The 15,279-nt window shown below is 45.9% G+C and overlaps 1 long non-coding RNA gene and 1 other non-coding gene across 2 annotated transcripts; one reads left to right on the top strand and one right to left on the bottom strand.

Annotated features, from left to right (window-relative positions):
• The first annotated feature begins 12,630 nt into the window (after positions 1-12,630).
• LOC113610686 (uncharacterized) lies at positions 12,631-14,104 on the top strand. The gene is made up of 2 exons (XR_003429170.1): positions 12,631-13,214; positions 13,757-14,104. It is a non-coding gene; the product is annotated as an uncharacterized LOC113610686 (long non-coding RNA).
• LOC113610711 (U1 spliceosomal RNA) lies at positions 13,687-13,855 on the bottom strand. Its single transcript, XR_003429183.1, has one exon. It is a non-coding gene; the product is annotated as a U1 spliceosomal RNA (small nuclear RNA).
• Positions 14,105-15,279: the final 1,175 nt, after the last annotated feature.

The following is a 15,279-nucleotide window of genomic DNA, read 5'->3' as shown; positions in this document are numbered from 1 at the left end:
GAAAAGAAATCATAAAGATCAGAGCAGAAATAAATGAAATAGAAACAAAGAAAACAATAGCAAAGATCAATAAAACTAAAAGCTGGTTCTTTGAGAAGATAAACAAAATTGATAAACCTTTATCCAGTCTCATCAAGAAAAAGAGGGAGAGGAATCAAATCAATAAAATTAGGAATGAAAAAGGAGAAGTTACAATAGACACCACAGAAATACAAAGCATCCTAAGAGACTACTATAAGCAACTCTATGCCAATAAAATGGACAACCTGGAAGAAATGGACAAATTCTTAGAAAGGTATAACCTTCCAAGACTGAACCAGGAAGAAATGGAAAACATGAACCGACCAATCACAAGTAATGAAATTGAACCTGTGATTAAAATTCTTCCAACAAACAAAAGTCCAGGACCAGATGGCTTCACAAGCAAATTCTATCAAACATTTAGAGAAGAGCTAACATCCACCCTTCTCAAACTCTTCCAAAAATTTGCAGAGGAAGGAACACTCCCAAACTCATTCTATGAGGCCACCATCATCCTGATACCAAAGCCAGACAAAGTTACTACAAAAAAAGAAAATTACAGACCAATATCACTGATAAATATAGATGCAAAAATCCTCAACAAAATACTAGCAAACAGAACCCAGCAACACATTAAAAGGCTCATACACCATGATCAAGTGGGATTTATCCCAGGGATGCAAGGATTCTTCAATATACACAAATCAATCAGTGTGATACACCATATTAACAAATTGAAGAATAAAAACCATATGATCATCTCAATACATGCAGAAAAAGCTTTTGACAAAATTCAACACCATTTATGATAAAAACTCTCTGGAAAGTGGGCATAGAGGGAACCTACCTCAACATAATAAAGGTCATATATGACAAACCCACAGCAAACATCATTCTCAGTGGTGAAAACCTGAACACATTTCCTCTAAGATCAGGAATAAGACAAGGATGTCCACTCTTGCCACTGTTATTCAACATAGTTTTGGAAGTCCTAGCCACAGCAATCAGAGAAGAAAAAGAAATAAAAGGAATACAAATTGGAAAAGAAGAAGTAAAACTGTTACTGTTTGCAGATGACATGATACTATACATAGATAATCCTAAAGATGTCACCAGTAAACTACTAGAGCTAATCACTGAATTTGGTAAAGTAGCAGGATACAAAATTAACGCACAGAACTCTCTTGCATTCCTATACACTAACGATGAAAGATCAGAAAGAGAAATTAAGGAAACAATCCCATTCACCATTGCAACAAAAAGAATAAAATACCTAGGAATAAACCTACCTAAGGAGGTAAAAGACCTGTACTCAGAAAACTATAAGACCTTGATGAAAGAAATCAAAGATGACAGAAACAGATGGAGAGATATACCATGTTCTTGGATTGGAAGAATTAATATTGTGATAATGACTATACTACCCAAAGCAGTATACAGTATCAATGCAATCCCTATCAAATTACTAATGGCATTTTTTACAGAACTAGAACAAAAAATCTTAAAATTTGTATGGAGACACAAAAGACCCCAAATAGCCAAAGCAATCTTGAGGGAAAAAAACAGAGCTGGAGGAATCAGACTTCCTGACTTCAGACTATACTACAAAGCTACAGTAATGAAGACAATATGGTACTGGCACAAAAACAGAAATAAAGATCAATGGAGCAGGATAGAAACCCCAGAGATAAACCCACTCACCTATGGTCAACTAATCTATGACAGAGGAGGCAAGGATATACAGTGGAGAAAAGACAGACTCTTCAATAAGTGGTGCTGGGAAAAGCAGACAGCTACATGTAAAAGAATGAAATTAGAACACTCCCTAACACCATACATAAAAATAAACTCAAAATGGATTAAAGACCTAAATGTAAGACTGGACACTATAAAACTCTTAGAGGAAAACACAGGAAGAACACTCTTTGACATAAATCACAGCAACGTCTTTTTTGACCCACCTCCTAGAGTAATGAAAATAAAAACAAAAATAAACAAATGGGACCTAATGAAACTTAAAAGCTTTTGCACAGCAAAGAAACTATAAACAAGACGAAAAGACAACCTTCAGAATGGGAGAAAATATTTGCAAATGAATCAATGGACAAAGGATTAATCTCCAAAATATATAAAAAGCTCATGCAGCTCAATATTAAAAAAAAACAAACAACCCAATCAAAAAATGAGCAGAAGACCTAAATAGACATTTCTCCAAAGAAGACATACAGATGGCCAAGAGGCACATGAAAAGCTGCTCAACATTACAAATTATTAGAGAAATGCAAATCAAAACTACAATGAGGTATTACCTCACACCAGTTAGAACGGGCATCATCAGAAAATCTACAAACAACAAATGCTGGAGAGGGTGTGGAGAAAAGGGAACCCTCTTGCACTGTTGGTGGGAATGTAAATTGATACAGCCACTATGGAGAACAGTATGAAGGTTCCTTAAAAAACTAAAAATAGGGCTTCCCTGGTGGCGCAGTGGTTGAGAGTCCGCCTGCCGATGCAGGGCACGCGGTTCGTGCCCCAGTCCGGGAGAATCCCACATGCCGCGGAGCGGCTGGGCCCGTGAGCCATGGCCGCTGAGCCTGTGCGTCCAGAGCCTGTGCTCCGCAACGGGAGAGGCCACGGCAGTGAGAGTCCCGCGTACCGCAAAAAAAAAACAAAAAACCGAAGCTTCCAGAGATAACTGTAAGCCCTCAGGATCATCATGCCTCTATCATCACGATCAGGAAAGAAGCCACGACCACTCTGCTACAGGAAGCTGCTAAACCAGGAAGCTAGTGACCAGGAAACAAGTCTGCCACAATCCACACCTGCAAAATTGATGCCTCACCTGCCCCTTCTCTCCACTTAGCTCCAGGTTCAAGTCCTGTGCAAGTTCACTTAATTAGCAATTCCTAAATCACATTTGGAATGCCAGCTGCAAGGGCATCTAGGTAGTGTGTCTTCCCAGCTTAAACTAGAAGGAAGTAGAAAGGGATATTGTGTGAATCACAGTATCCACCACTGGTGGTGTCACAGAAGCTCTAATAAGTGCTGATATCTGCCCCCCAATATCTATTCTCCCTTTCATCCATAGCAATAGACTACCCAGTATAAGGACATTTCCCAGCCTCTCTGCAGATAGATCTGACCCATGAGATTAAGTTTGGGCCAATAATATAAAAGTGAAAGTGTCACATAGCTCCTGGGAATCTTTGAGAGACAGCAGGAGCATGTCCTTTATATTCTTCTTTGTCCCTCCTTCCAACATGCTGCTTGGAGCACCACCTTGGACTATGACGTTGACGACTACACCCTGGTGTTGGCAGAGCAGAGCTAGAAAGAGTCACCCTTCCAGCTCTGATGACTGATTCTGTATACATGAAGAACAAATCAACCACGGTTATCTTGGATCACTGTCAGCAGAACCTAATTCTAACCAATACAGATTTCAAGGGCACTGGTTCTTGACATTTTGGCAGATCACCGATCTCTTCTGAGAATCCAATGAATGCCCTGGACCATCCTCCCTAGAAAGATGCAGATTTGTACAACACTTGGTATAAAAATTTTAAAGACTGCATGTTGTTTCTTCCTTAAGACAATCTCTCATGGATCCCTAGTTAGGAAGCCCTAGAGTTGAGATTTTTCAAGAAGAAACAATTGTAATCGACAGGTAAATGAAAAATTTAAAGAAAAAGTAAGAACTGGGAAGTGGCCCCTGGATTTGGCTTCAGATTCCTGATGCCATTAGTAGGAGCAGTTTCAGTGCAGTGGGGTGAGGTGGGACAGAAGCTACACTGTACAGTGCCAGAAGAATGGGAATCAAGGAAGTGGAGGCAGCAAGATCATCAACTATTTAGAATAGCATGGCCCTGAAGAGAGTGGCGGCCAGGAGAGAGTGGAGGCCACGGGCTCCAGGGAACACTTTCTGGAAATGCTGATGCTGTCTCAAAAATTAGCATTGAGGGGGAGCCTGGGAGCAGGAAAGGTCCCTGAAGGAATGAAGGCTGGAGGATGTTTTGGGCTCAGTCAGAGTAGATACTATTAATTAAGTCCTTCCCCTTCAGACACCACACACTAGGGTGCCCTGGACATCCTTCCATGAGACGACTGCCCCCGCTGCCCCTCCGTCCCCACTTCTGGTGTTGCTGCTGTGACTGGATCCAAGACCTGAAACCAGTGCGTCCAATAGCCTCCACACAACGGTGGAGCTAATGTCCAAGCAGACCACAGCCAGTCCTCAGGAGAGGAGAGGGAAGCACACCACGTATCCTGGTTTCTCTTCTCACCAGGAAGCTCCTTCATGCTCTTCTGCAATCAGGCCTTGCACTGGCATTCCTGGCATGTCTCCATGACTCTCTCCACCCACACCTCCTCAACTCTGCTCTGCGATCCCAGCCTCATCCCTTTCTTCTCACCCTGAGCCCTTCCTTTCATCATTCCTGAACACATTAGTCACTTACATCCTCTCTTTTTTTAGAATCATCCTTTCTAATGATAAAACCACCTTCCCAATGAAAGATTTATTGTGCAGGGAACCCTCCCCAGCTCCCCACGGTGCTGAAATTAGACAAAGGCTAGTCACATGTGGGAAACTGGAGAAGGAAATGGCTGATTTACACCCGAGCCCTGGGGAACAGCACCATCAGTGGGAGCCTATGGCAGAGGCTCCACCCTGAGTGGTGGAACTTTTATGGGGACACAAACTGCCCATTTATCTCCTATCTTGGGAGGAAGCAAGGATCCTCACTGGGGCCTGGCACTTGCCGGTTTGCTGATTCCTGGGCCAAACTGTCAGGTTTTAGTAGTCCTTCAAGGGCATCCAGGGAGAAAGCGATGGTCCCGGGTCAGAGCTGGAGCAGGGTTTGCTCTCACCTCTGTGGCCTCCACTTCCCAGGACATACTCCTGCTGCTCTGGACCACGGCAACCTCCAGAAAGAAGACTGGGCTTACGAAATGGAAATTGTCCAGCAAAACTTATAAACATCCCACCGGCACCCACCTTACTTCCCACTACCAAGGCCCCAGTGTTCAAAAAATACAGAGCTTAGCAGCCACAGAAAACCTTTCAGATAAATTAGAGCTGAGCCAAACATTCAAGTACCGGGGGCCTGGTTCCCTAGGGCAGCCTTGTCCTCCTCCCCTGACCAGCATTTCCTGGGTGAGGAGGAAGAATTCAGCAAAAGGAGTAAACGTCTCCCTGGAATTTTAGCAAGGGGCCTGGAAAGAAACACAGGCTCTGGCCTCTGAAAAACCTGGGTGGCAATCCCATCCCTGCCACTGACCTGCTGTGTGACTTTGGTCATATCCCTTAACTTCTCTGAGCTTCCACTTGCTTTCTCAACTGTAGACTAAGAATTAGAATTCCCCTTATATACGGTTGTAAGAATTAAACAAAATAAGGTCTGCAGAGTTCCTGGCTGTTATTAAGTTACCAACCTGCTTGGAGATACAGCCTCTAAAAGAAACTGTTTCCCATTTTCTGAAATGCTCTCCTCTCTGCCCTTAGCTTCCCTTTCTCCTCTCTCTTCATTTCTTTCCCCAGCACGGGCAAAGATCTAAGTCCCCACTATTCAAAGGTCCAGGGCGGCAAGCAGCCTCGTCCAGGAGTTTGTGAGAAATGCAGAATCTGAGGCCTCATCTCAGACCCCCTGAGTCTGAACCTGCATTTTAATAAGATCCTCAAGTATTTCTCTGTGCAAATTAAAGTTTGAGAAGCACTTGCACTGGGTTACCCCTTGCTTCTTTTATTACAACATCAAATAGAACTGAATTTCACACCACTTAATGGGAGTTTCCCTCTAGCAAATTGCTACACACTAAAATCTCCTTAATTGTGACACTTGAGCAACAACAAATCATAATATTAATTAAAATAATAACACAATCTAATATGTGTTTAATGCTTTGGTATTTACAACACTCTTTTTTTTTCTTTCTTTCTTTTTTTTGAGGTACGCGTGCCTCTCACCGCCGTGGCCCCTCCCATTGCGGAGCACAGGCTCCGGACATGCAGGCTCAGCGGCCATGGCTCACAGGCCCAGCCGCTCCGCGGCACATGGGATCCTCCAGGACCGGGGCACGAACCCGTGTCCCCTGCATCGGCAAGCGGACTCTCAACCACTGCGCCACCAGGGAAGCCCTACAACACTCTTTTATACCCACATAATCTCATCTGATTCTAGAATATGGGATGGCTATCTTCAATCAGAGAGTGTTTGAGTGAGCGAATGACTAAATGATTGAATAGATGACTTGGGGACTATTTAGTGGAGAGAAACTGAATTACAAGAGGGCTTTTAGGATTACACCAATGAGCAATTTTGTCCAGTCGCTGGTAAGAGATTCAAAACAACAGCGACCTAAACAAGGTAGGGACTTATTTTCCTCTCACATGATAAACCATCTGCAGGCAGGTCAGGCTGGTACGGGGATTCTACAAGGTCTCAGAAGCTGGAATCTGTCATCTGCTCTGCCATCCTCAGCACATGATGTCCATCTTCAAGATCACCTCATGAGTGAAAGATGGCTGTTGGAGCTCACTCATCAAATTCATGTCCCAGGGACAAAGAAAGAAGAATAGGGGGAAAGGGAAAAGGGGTGCTTGCTGAGTTAACTCCTTTAAACAGCTTTCCCAAAATCCCACCTAATCACTTCCACTGACCTCTCATTAGCCACCCCCACTTGCAAGGAAGGTTGGGAAATGTGGTTTTATTAGCCAGATACATGGTGCCCCCAACATAGGAGTAAGTAAGGTGGGGATAATGGCTATTAGGATGAAAGTTAGCATTCTCTGCAGAAAGGGGTATGAATGAAAGGGAAGAATGCATATACAGATCATGTTCAGTGTGTCAAGGCCTTCCTGGAAGTGTTTTGTGTTTCTCCCCATGCAACAGCTCAATAAGGAATAGAACAGGGCTTCCCGGGTGGCCCAGTGGTTGAGAATCCACCTGCCAATGCAGAGGACATGGGTTCAAGCCCTGGTCTGGGAAGATCCCACATGCCGCAGAGCAACTAAGCCCCTGCGCCACAACTACTGAGCCTGCGCTCTAGGGCCCACGAGCCACAACTACTGAGCCCGTGTGCCACAACTACTGAAGCCCACGTGCCTAGAGCCCGTGCTCCGCAACAAGAGAAGCCACCGCAATGAGAAGCCCGCGCACCACAAACAAGAGTAGCCCCCGCTCGCCGCAACTAGAAAAAGCCCACGTGCAGCAACGAAGACTCAACGCAGCCAAAAATAAATAAACAAATTTATAAAAAAAAATAAATAAGGAATAGAACAGTCTGGACAGGTGGGAGTGGTCCCTGCTAGGCTGCTTCTGGGGAAAAGGAAAGAGTCTTCTTACCAATGCATTACCTGAGGGCTCAAAATGGGGGGAGGTGAAAAATCAGGCCCCTTAGCTGGTCCAGCTCAGCTGGAGTGTTGTTTTCTCTCCAGAGGATGCTGGTTCATGATGGAGTTGTCATCACTCGTGCTCTTCTTCCTGCCTGGGATGCTCTCCCTCCTCGACATCCTAATTCCAATCTTCTTCCACCCAACCCCTGCCCCGTCCTTCAGTTCTCAGCTTGTATGTTCTCACAACCCTGTGATATATTTTGTAGGGGAGCAAAATTTGCCACCCCAGAATACGTCTCTTTGGCATGAGGAAGAAACAAAAGACTCAAGAAGTTTTTTTCTTTGTTTTCTTTTCACCTCCCCCTTAACTACCTAAAAGAATTCAGAGAGAGGGCCTTCTCCAGGAAAGAGAACTATCACCAGAGCTATCTATAGTATAATATGAACTAGGTGTGGTAGACAGGCAGGAAACTAGCAAAGTCAGTTTGTTAAAATTCCTCTCTCTGTCCCATTGTTTCTACACGGCCCAGCAAACATTTAACAAACATTTGCTCTTTTTTCATCTTCCTACAAATTGCCTTCCTTCCCTTTGAAGTCCCAGACACGTGCTCCCTTCTCCTTAGTCCAGAATGACATATATACCTCATGCTGCCTGTATTTGGAATCTCTCATGTTAATGTGGATTTCTTGTACATAAGTAATTAAATTTGATTTTCTCCTGTTAGTCCGTCTCGTGTCAACATAATTCTTAGACCAGACAGAAGAGCAGAGAAAGGTAGAGGAAAATTTTTTTCCTTCTTGACAGTTCTCATAAACCTGGATTTTACCTGTATAGTACTTGTTCCAGGTCTGTCCTGCCCTAGCCTCCAAGTATAAGGTCCCTGGGGGTATATACCATGTCTATCCTATTCATAGTTAAATTTCCAGTACTTTGAGGGTTTTGGGGGCGTTTTTGTTTTGTTTTTATAAATTTATTTATTTATTTATTTTTGGCTGCACTGGGTCTTCGTTGATGTGCGTGGGCTTTCTCTAGTTGCGGCGAGCGGGGGCTACTCTTCGTTGTGTTGTGCGGGCTTCTCATTGTGCTGGCTTCTCTTGTTTCAGATCACGGGCTCTAGACGTACGGGCTTCAGTAGTTGTGCCACATGGGCTCAATAGTTGTGGCTTGTGGGCTCTAGAGCGCAGGCTCAGTAGCTGTGGCACACTGGTTTAGTTGCTCCATGGCATGTGGGATCTTCCCAGACCAGGGCCCGAACCTGTGTCCCCTGCATTGGCAGGTGGATTCTTAACCACTGCGCCACCATGGAAGTCCCAAATTTCCAGTACTTTGCACAGTACCTGGAACATAGTAGATGCACCAGAAATATTTCTTGAATGAATAAATGTGTTTGATAAGGAAGTTCATACTATTCCTTAGCTCTTTGGATCAATAACAACAACAACAAAATCTATCTAAACTAGCTTAAGCAAAAAGGGGAAACTTAATTTTAATGATATCAGAGTCTAGATTACAGCCTAGCCTCAGGAATGGAGCAGAATCAGAAACTCAAACACCACTGGAAGTCTCCTCATCTTTCATTCTCTCTCATCAGACCAGCTTCCCCTGCTTGTTACTTCCACACAGTGAGAAAAATATGACTGTCAAGAGAACCTAAGGGTTATATGTTATTGGACCAATCAGCTGGAGAGAAGTTAAAATAGCTCTTTCTCTCTCCAAAATTCCCAAGCAGAAAAATTATTGTTCCAGTGTGGGTCAAGTGCCTGACCCTGGACTAATCAAGTGACCAGGGGCCAGGGGCCTACTGTAGAAACATGACAGTTCCCACTGCAACCTTGTAGTTTGGGTGTGGGAGAGCTGACTGCTGGAAGAGAGGTTTGGGGCAGACCAAACTGTGGACAACCACTGAAGTGAGCATGGGCTCCCCAACACACACCAGCCCAGCTCCTCGGCCACAGCTCCAGCATCTCCTTGGATTCATGCCAGGTTCTCTGGGGCCTCCACTGGGTCCCAGGCAGCTTGCTGGAGTCCTCTGGTAGATTCTAGTATCTGGATTTCACTCTTCATTAATTACTCAGAACCGTTCTTCCCCAACAATGCCAGTGTTCAGAGGGACCATGGGCACTTGAGGCTTCACAGGGAAGGCCTCCTCAACAACCAGGAGGTCCTGCTGGGCCTTCCTGGCTGCAGAAGGTGGAAAGTGGAGTCCGGAGAGACATTAGGCAAGGTCAGACCTCAGGAGGAGGCAGCTCTCTCCATGATTTCCCCCAACAACCACTCTATCCTACCAATTACATCTGGCCATCATGCAGCTCTGAGGGCTGGGCTTCCACAACCATGTAACAAATGAGGAAACTAAGGCCCTGAAAGGGGGCAGGATAGGAGGCGTAGTCATTCAGCAGATCAACAGCAAAGATAACACTTGGAGTGAAGACTGCCGCCATGTCCTGCCTGCTGCCCGCTGCACATGGTGGGCTGTCGCTCCAGGACCTTGCTTCAGATGTATAAGCTCCCCCATCCATTAAATCATTGATGTCTCTGTTGCTGACTCCGGGCTCTTTCTTCAGTCTTGAAGCAGGGCAAGCACAGGCCTTGTAGGCCTGTGGGGTGCAGCACAACATGTAGACATAAAGAGACCATCTTCCAGAGCCCATCTAGGAAGGATGATGAGAAACCCATAGTCTGAATAAGTGCAGAACCCAGCTCCCCCCACATGTTCCAGCTCATCTTGCCTGGCCTCCTCATCCGTCAGTGGGGCTCTGGCCTCCTCATTGGCCAGTGGGGCTCCCAGCCTCCGAAGCAGCAATGAAAACTCTCATGCAGCATCTTCAGAGATACTCTGGGCTTCAACCATTACCCCAGGCCTTCCAGCCGAAGCTAATTTTTAAAAATGTGAAAGGATTTTTCTAGAAATGGCAAGACGTTGTACATGGAGAGTTGGATGTTACTTGGCTCCTGTGTTAGAAACAGTTTAGGTACCTTACTGTGAAAGTGAGTCCTACAGTATTTCAGTAAAATGTATTCATAGCAAAAAAAAAAAAAAAAAAGATGACACGAACTTAAGCCTCCTTTTTTTATGCTCTTAGTATAGGGACTGGAAGAGCTTGACATTTCTGCAGAGACATGGCTGTGCTCACCAAACACAGACTACATTTCCCAGGCCCCCTCGCATCTAGGTATGGACCATGTGATTGAGTTCAGCCCATAGGAGAAGGGTAGAAGAAATGCAAGCCACCTCCACATTTGCCCATAAAATATTCCAAGTAATCTTCCACACCCTCTCCCTTTCATCTGTGAGGCTGGAAGCAAAAGGCTCTGAGGTGGCAGAGCTTCCTAATGGAAGAAGGCCGAATCTCTCATTTCACCGCTTGAAGGAGAGCTGCCCAGGAGAGAGCCACCCTACCAAGAAGATCTGCTGTGGACTTTACTGGAGCAAGAAATAAATCTCTACTGTATGTTAAGCCACTGAGTTTGGTTTTTTTTTTTTTGGCCTTGCCGCACGGCTTGCAGGATCTTAGTTCCCCAACCAGAGATCAAACCCAGGCCCTCAGCAGTAAGAGCACGGAGTCCTAACCACTGGACCATCAGGGAATTCCAAGCCACTGAAATTTTGAGGCTATATGTTATTATCCATAGCCCAGCATACCTAGACTAGTACATCTCTGGTGAAGGCCCTCTTCTCTATGGAGAATTAGACCTGACCTCCTCTAGCACTCTCTCTGTCCTTTGACTCTGACAAAGACCCAAACTGCAAAGGGGCAGTGCAGCTTTGCAATTAGGAACAGAGGCCTTAAATCCAGTCACATCTGAGTCTGAACTCAAGACCCACCACAGACAGACCTAAGCAGCTTTCTGGATCTCTTTGAGCCTATTTCTACATGTGTAAAATAATGATACCCAGTCCAAATGTGTTTGTAAGGATTCAGTGAGATATGATGTGCCAGTGGTCTCTGCCCTGGGGAGAATGAGGGAGAATGGATCTGGAGGGGTGAACAAAAGGCAGCAGGGCACCATGTCAATCAAGGGAAGACTGGATTCTGTTTTATTTGGAATTTTTCAGCAGGAGAGTTCACCACTGCAGAAAAGCATAATGCAATTGCAACAGTACTGGTGGTATTCGAGCCATTACTATAACATGTCTGTATCAGTGAGGGTTGCATTTGCAGTTGTTGCAGATTGGCGGGGAATAATTACTTCATTATATCTTCTAGTGAGGGTCTGCCCAAGCATTTCCCTGCTGAAAAAAACAAGTGTATGTATATATGCATATAATCTTCTCTGTATGGTTCCAATTTTAGTATATGTTCTGCCCAAGTGAGCATGAACTATATGTTCTATTATTATAAATTCTTTCTATTTCCCCCTTTACACTAATTGTGGCATTTTGTGGTTTAATATTATTGAACTGGGATGTAGGCTGGTTACATTATCTATAAATGCTGAAGTGGCACTGAAACGTATTATAAGAACAGGGCACTGGGTTGCATAAAGTTGAGAACTACAAGGTGTAGGTGACTCAATGCCAGCACACTAAGAAGTGCTCGGTAAACAGTACCTATTTTTAGGAAGTCTGTTATCACCCTTCATCGCCTCCAGGCACCGTTGGGTTGAGGACCCTGGAGACCAGTCCTTCTGTGAGTCACCAGCGCGGTCGGTCGCGGAGAAGAGGGCGCAGACTGGAAGCCAGTTCCCCTGGGGGGGGGGGGGTGGCGCTAAATGACGCAAGCGTGGGTCCCGAGCAACCGACACTGACACCACGGACCGCTCCCTCGGAAGCAAGGTGTCTCCTGAGGCAGGGACTCTTTCTCTCGAGCCCTGAAAGCCCCGCGACGCCCTGTACCAACGGCGCCTGCGCGGCTCCCTCGACGCAGACCAGCATCCTGGGCTTTCCCCCAAAGCCGCGCAGTGGGGCGGGGCCTGGCTCCAAAGCCGCCAACCAGGCGCGCCCGGCCCAGCTGACGTCAGCGAGTTGGACGGGTCGGGGAGGAGTGGAGTTGGCCTGGAAGCTAGGCCGTCTCACCCCCAGGGGAAGGGAGGAGGTGGGAGAATTGGGAAAAGAGGGAAGGAGGAAAAAGGCAGGCGGGGACGGGAAGTGAGCCCGCGGAAGTCTGACTCAGGTCAGTCTGGACAGCCGTGGGGAGGGGAAACGGGGTACCAAGTTACTTACCTGCTTGAAACTTGGCATTCAAGGCGCCTGCCTCCATCTCCGGCCTAATCTCCCTGCCATGTCCGGGACCCTCCCGCAGAACTACTTATAGACTCCTCCAAAGGCCAGGCTAATCCATGCCTATGTGCCTTTGGGTACACAGTACTCTGCCTGAATTGCTTTTCTCTGGCTTATCTAGCTTGAGGCTTCCTTAAAAATGTCACCTTCTCCATGAAGTATTTCCCAGTCCAGACATAATTACTCTTATCTCTGTGCCAAAATCCACAGATGTCTACGGTAGACGAGAATGGCCGTTTATCACTTTAGTACAGTGCTTGCAAACTTCAGTCTCCATCAGAATTACCCAGAAGGCTTGTTAAAGTACAGACTGCTGACTCCAGAGTTTCTGATTCTATTCTGGTCTGGGCTGGTGTTGGAGGAAGAATCGAGAGGGCATGACCACTGATTGACCCACCAGCTGGACTCAGGCAGTCGCAGGCTCCTCCCACACCCTTTGTCTTTGGAATGTAGGCTCAGCCTACTTTCCCACAGTGGGAGCTGTTTCAAGGACGTAGCCTTGAGAGAGAAAGGTGTTTTTGAGACTGTCTGGACTGAATATATGACTGAATCCAGTTAAGGTCTCTTTAACTTTAAGGTTTTGGTGGGCAGGTACAGGGATCTATTCGTCTTGCAGGCGCCAAAGACAAGCCTCAGAAGTAAGTACCCTTGCCACCTACCAATCTGGAGTGGTCTAACTCTTTCTTTGGTCTCTCCCTGCCCTCTGGGTATGGGACCAGTTTGTGAAGGAACAGGTAGGGCCAAGGCTTTTCACTCCAAACCAAGTTCCCAGGTGTTGTTGATGCTGCTAGTCCAAGGATCACACTTTGAGAACCACTGGTTTAGTGCAAGAAATCATCATGCCTGGGTACGATCAGTGCTTATTTGTTAATTCACTCAATAAATGTCTCCTTTGGGCCTGCTGTGTGCCAGCCGGGACCAGGGGTTGAGTATTCACTGTAAGCAAAGCAGACATAGAACCTACCCCCACTGGGGACACGGAAATTAAGCAAATAAACATACTATTATATTAACAAATTGTGATAAACACTCTAAAGGAAAAGAAAAAGAATATCATGAAAAAGAATAGTAACAAGAACCTATTTTATATTTTTCCTATTTTTTTTTTTAAAGGGGAGAGCACAAACGCAGTCCCCCACAACCACAAATTATGCAACTGAGTTTCTTTCACACATTTTAGGAAATCGCAAGGGTCGGCACACTCGGAGTGCAACGGAGGAGCGTCGCCCTGGGAAATACCACCTTCTTGATCATGGTATTTCCCCTGCCAGGTAAGCATACAATAACCTATTTTAGATCGAGTGGTCAGGTAAGGCTTTTGGGGGAAAAGGGGCATTCATAGAGGCGTATTTTAAACAAACTCCTATAGGGTGGACTTATTGCACAGTATTATGACCTGTTTTTAAGTTGTCCAGCCTAACACTAGACTATGTTCTCCTTGAAAGCTAAACTCTTGTCTTATTAATATTTTTGCCGGGACTTCCTTGGTAGCGTAGTGGTTAAGAATCCGCCTGCCGGGCTTCCCTGGTGGCGCAGTGGTTGAGAGTCCACCTGCCGATGCAGGGGACACGGGTTCGTGACCCGGTCCGGGAAGATCCCACATGCCGCGGAGCGGCTGGGCCCGTGAGCCATGGCCGCTGAGCCTGCGCGTCCGGAGCCTGTGCTCCGCAACGGGAGAGGCCACAACAGTGAGAGGCCCGCGTACCGCAAAAAAAAAAAAAAATAGAATCCGCCTGCCAAGGCAGGGGACATGGGTTTGAATCCTGGTCCGGGAAGATCCCACATGCCACGGAGCAACAAAGCCCATGCCTCACAACCACTGAGCCTGTGCTCTAGAGCCCGTGAGCCACAACTACTGAAGCCCACATGCCTAGAGCTCGTGCTCCACAACAAGAGAAGCCACTGCAATGAGAAGCCCGCGCACTGCAACTAGAAGAGTTGCCCCCGCTCGCTGCAACTAGAGAAAGCATGCGCGCAACAACGAAGACCCAACGCAGCCAAAAATACATAAATAAATAAAGTTATTTTTTAAAAAGACAAAAAAATATATATTTTTGCCTTCAGCGTGCTGCAGAGAGTAGGGCCTTGATAGATAACATAAGAATGGATGGAAAGATGGAGGGAACATTGGAAGAATGAACAAATGAATGAATAAAATGTCAGATGATGTATGCATGTGTGCATGGGTGGATGGATGGTTGGATGAAAGGATGATGGTGGATGGATGGATAACTGTCTCTGGCATCAACACAGAGAACCAGGATTCTCTACCTACCAGTGAGGCCAGAGTAGAAACTGATAGAAACTTAGCTGACTCCTTTACTGTATTTCAAGATCCTGTTAATCATTTAAGGTGACCACAAATGGCCCCTTCTCCCTAGAGCTCCCTTGATTATTATTGCTCAGCCTCACTCCCCACATGAATGCGTTTTATCATCTCTCACACTCCCGCACATGCCACACTTACTTCAACACATGCAACTGCCCTATGCTTGCCACTTACCACCTGTGTGCAAGTCTCTTCTGTGTCAGACTCAGAAGGGAAAAGGACTGGGGGCGGGGAGGAAGAGGAGAAAGTTTTTCTCCTGGCTCTGAGCTAAAGAAGGCACAGAGCACAGAGGGTGGTGAGGAGATTCTTACTCTGATAATTTCTCACATGACTTCAAAAAAAAGCACTTTAAATGACACATTTCCTCTAAATAT

This window comes from Aethalodelphis obliquidens, unplaced genomic scaffold (genome assembly GCF_003676395.1).
Source record: "Aethalodelphis obliquidens isolate GAN/ISIS:26980383/991018 unplaced genomic scaffold, ASM367639v1 scaffold64, whole genome shotgun sequence".
Taxonomy (NCBI): Eukaryota; Metazoa; Chordata; class Mammalia; order Artiodactyla; family Delphinidae; genus Aethalodelphis; species Aethalodelphis obliquidens.
This window is presented reverse-complemented; position numbering and strand designations above follow the sequence as displayed.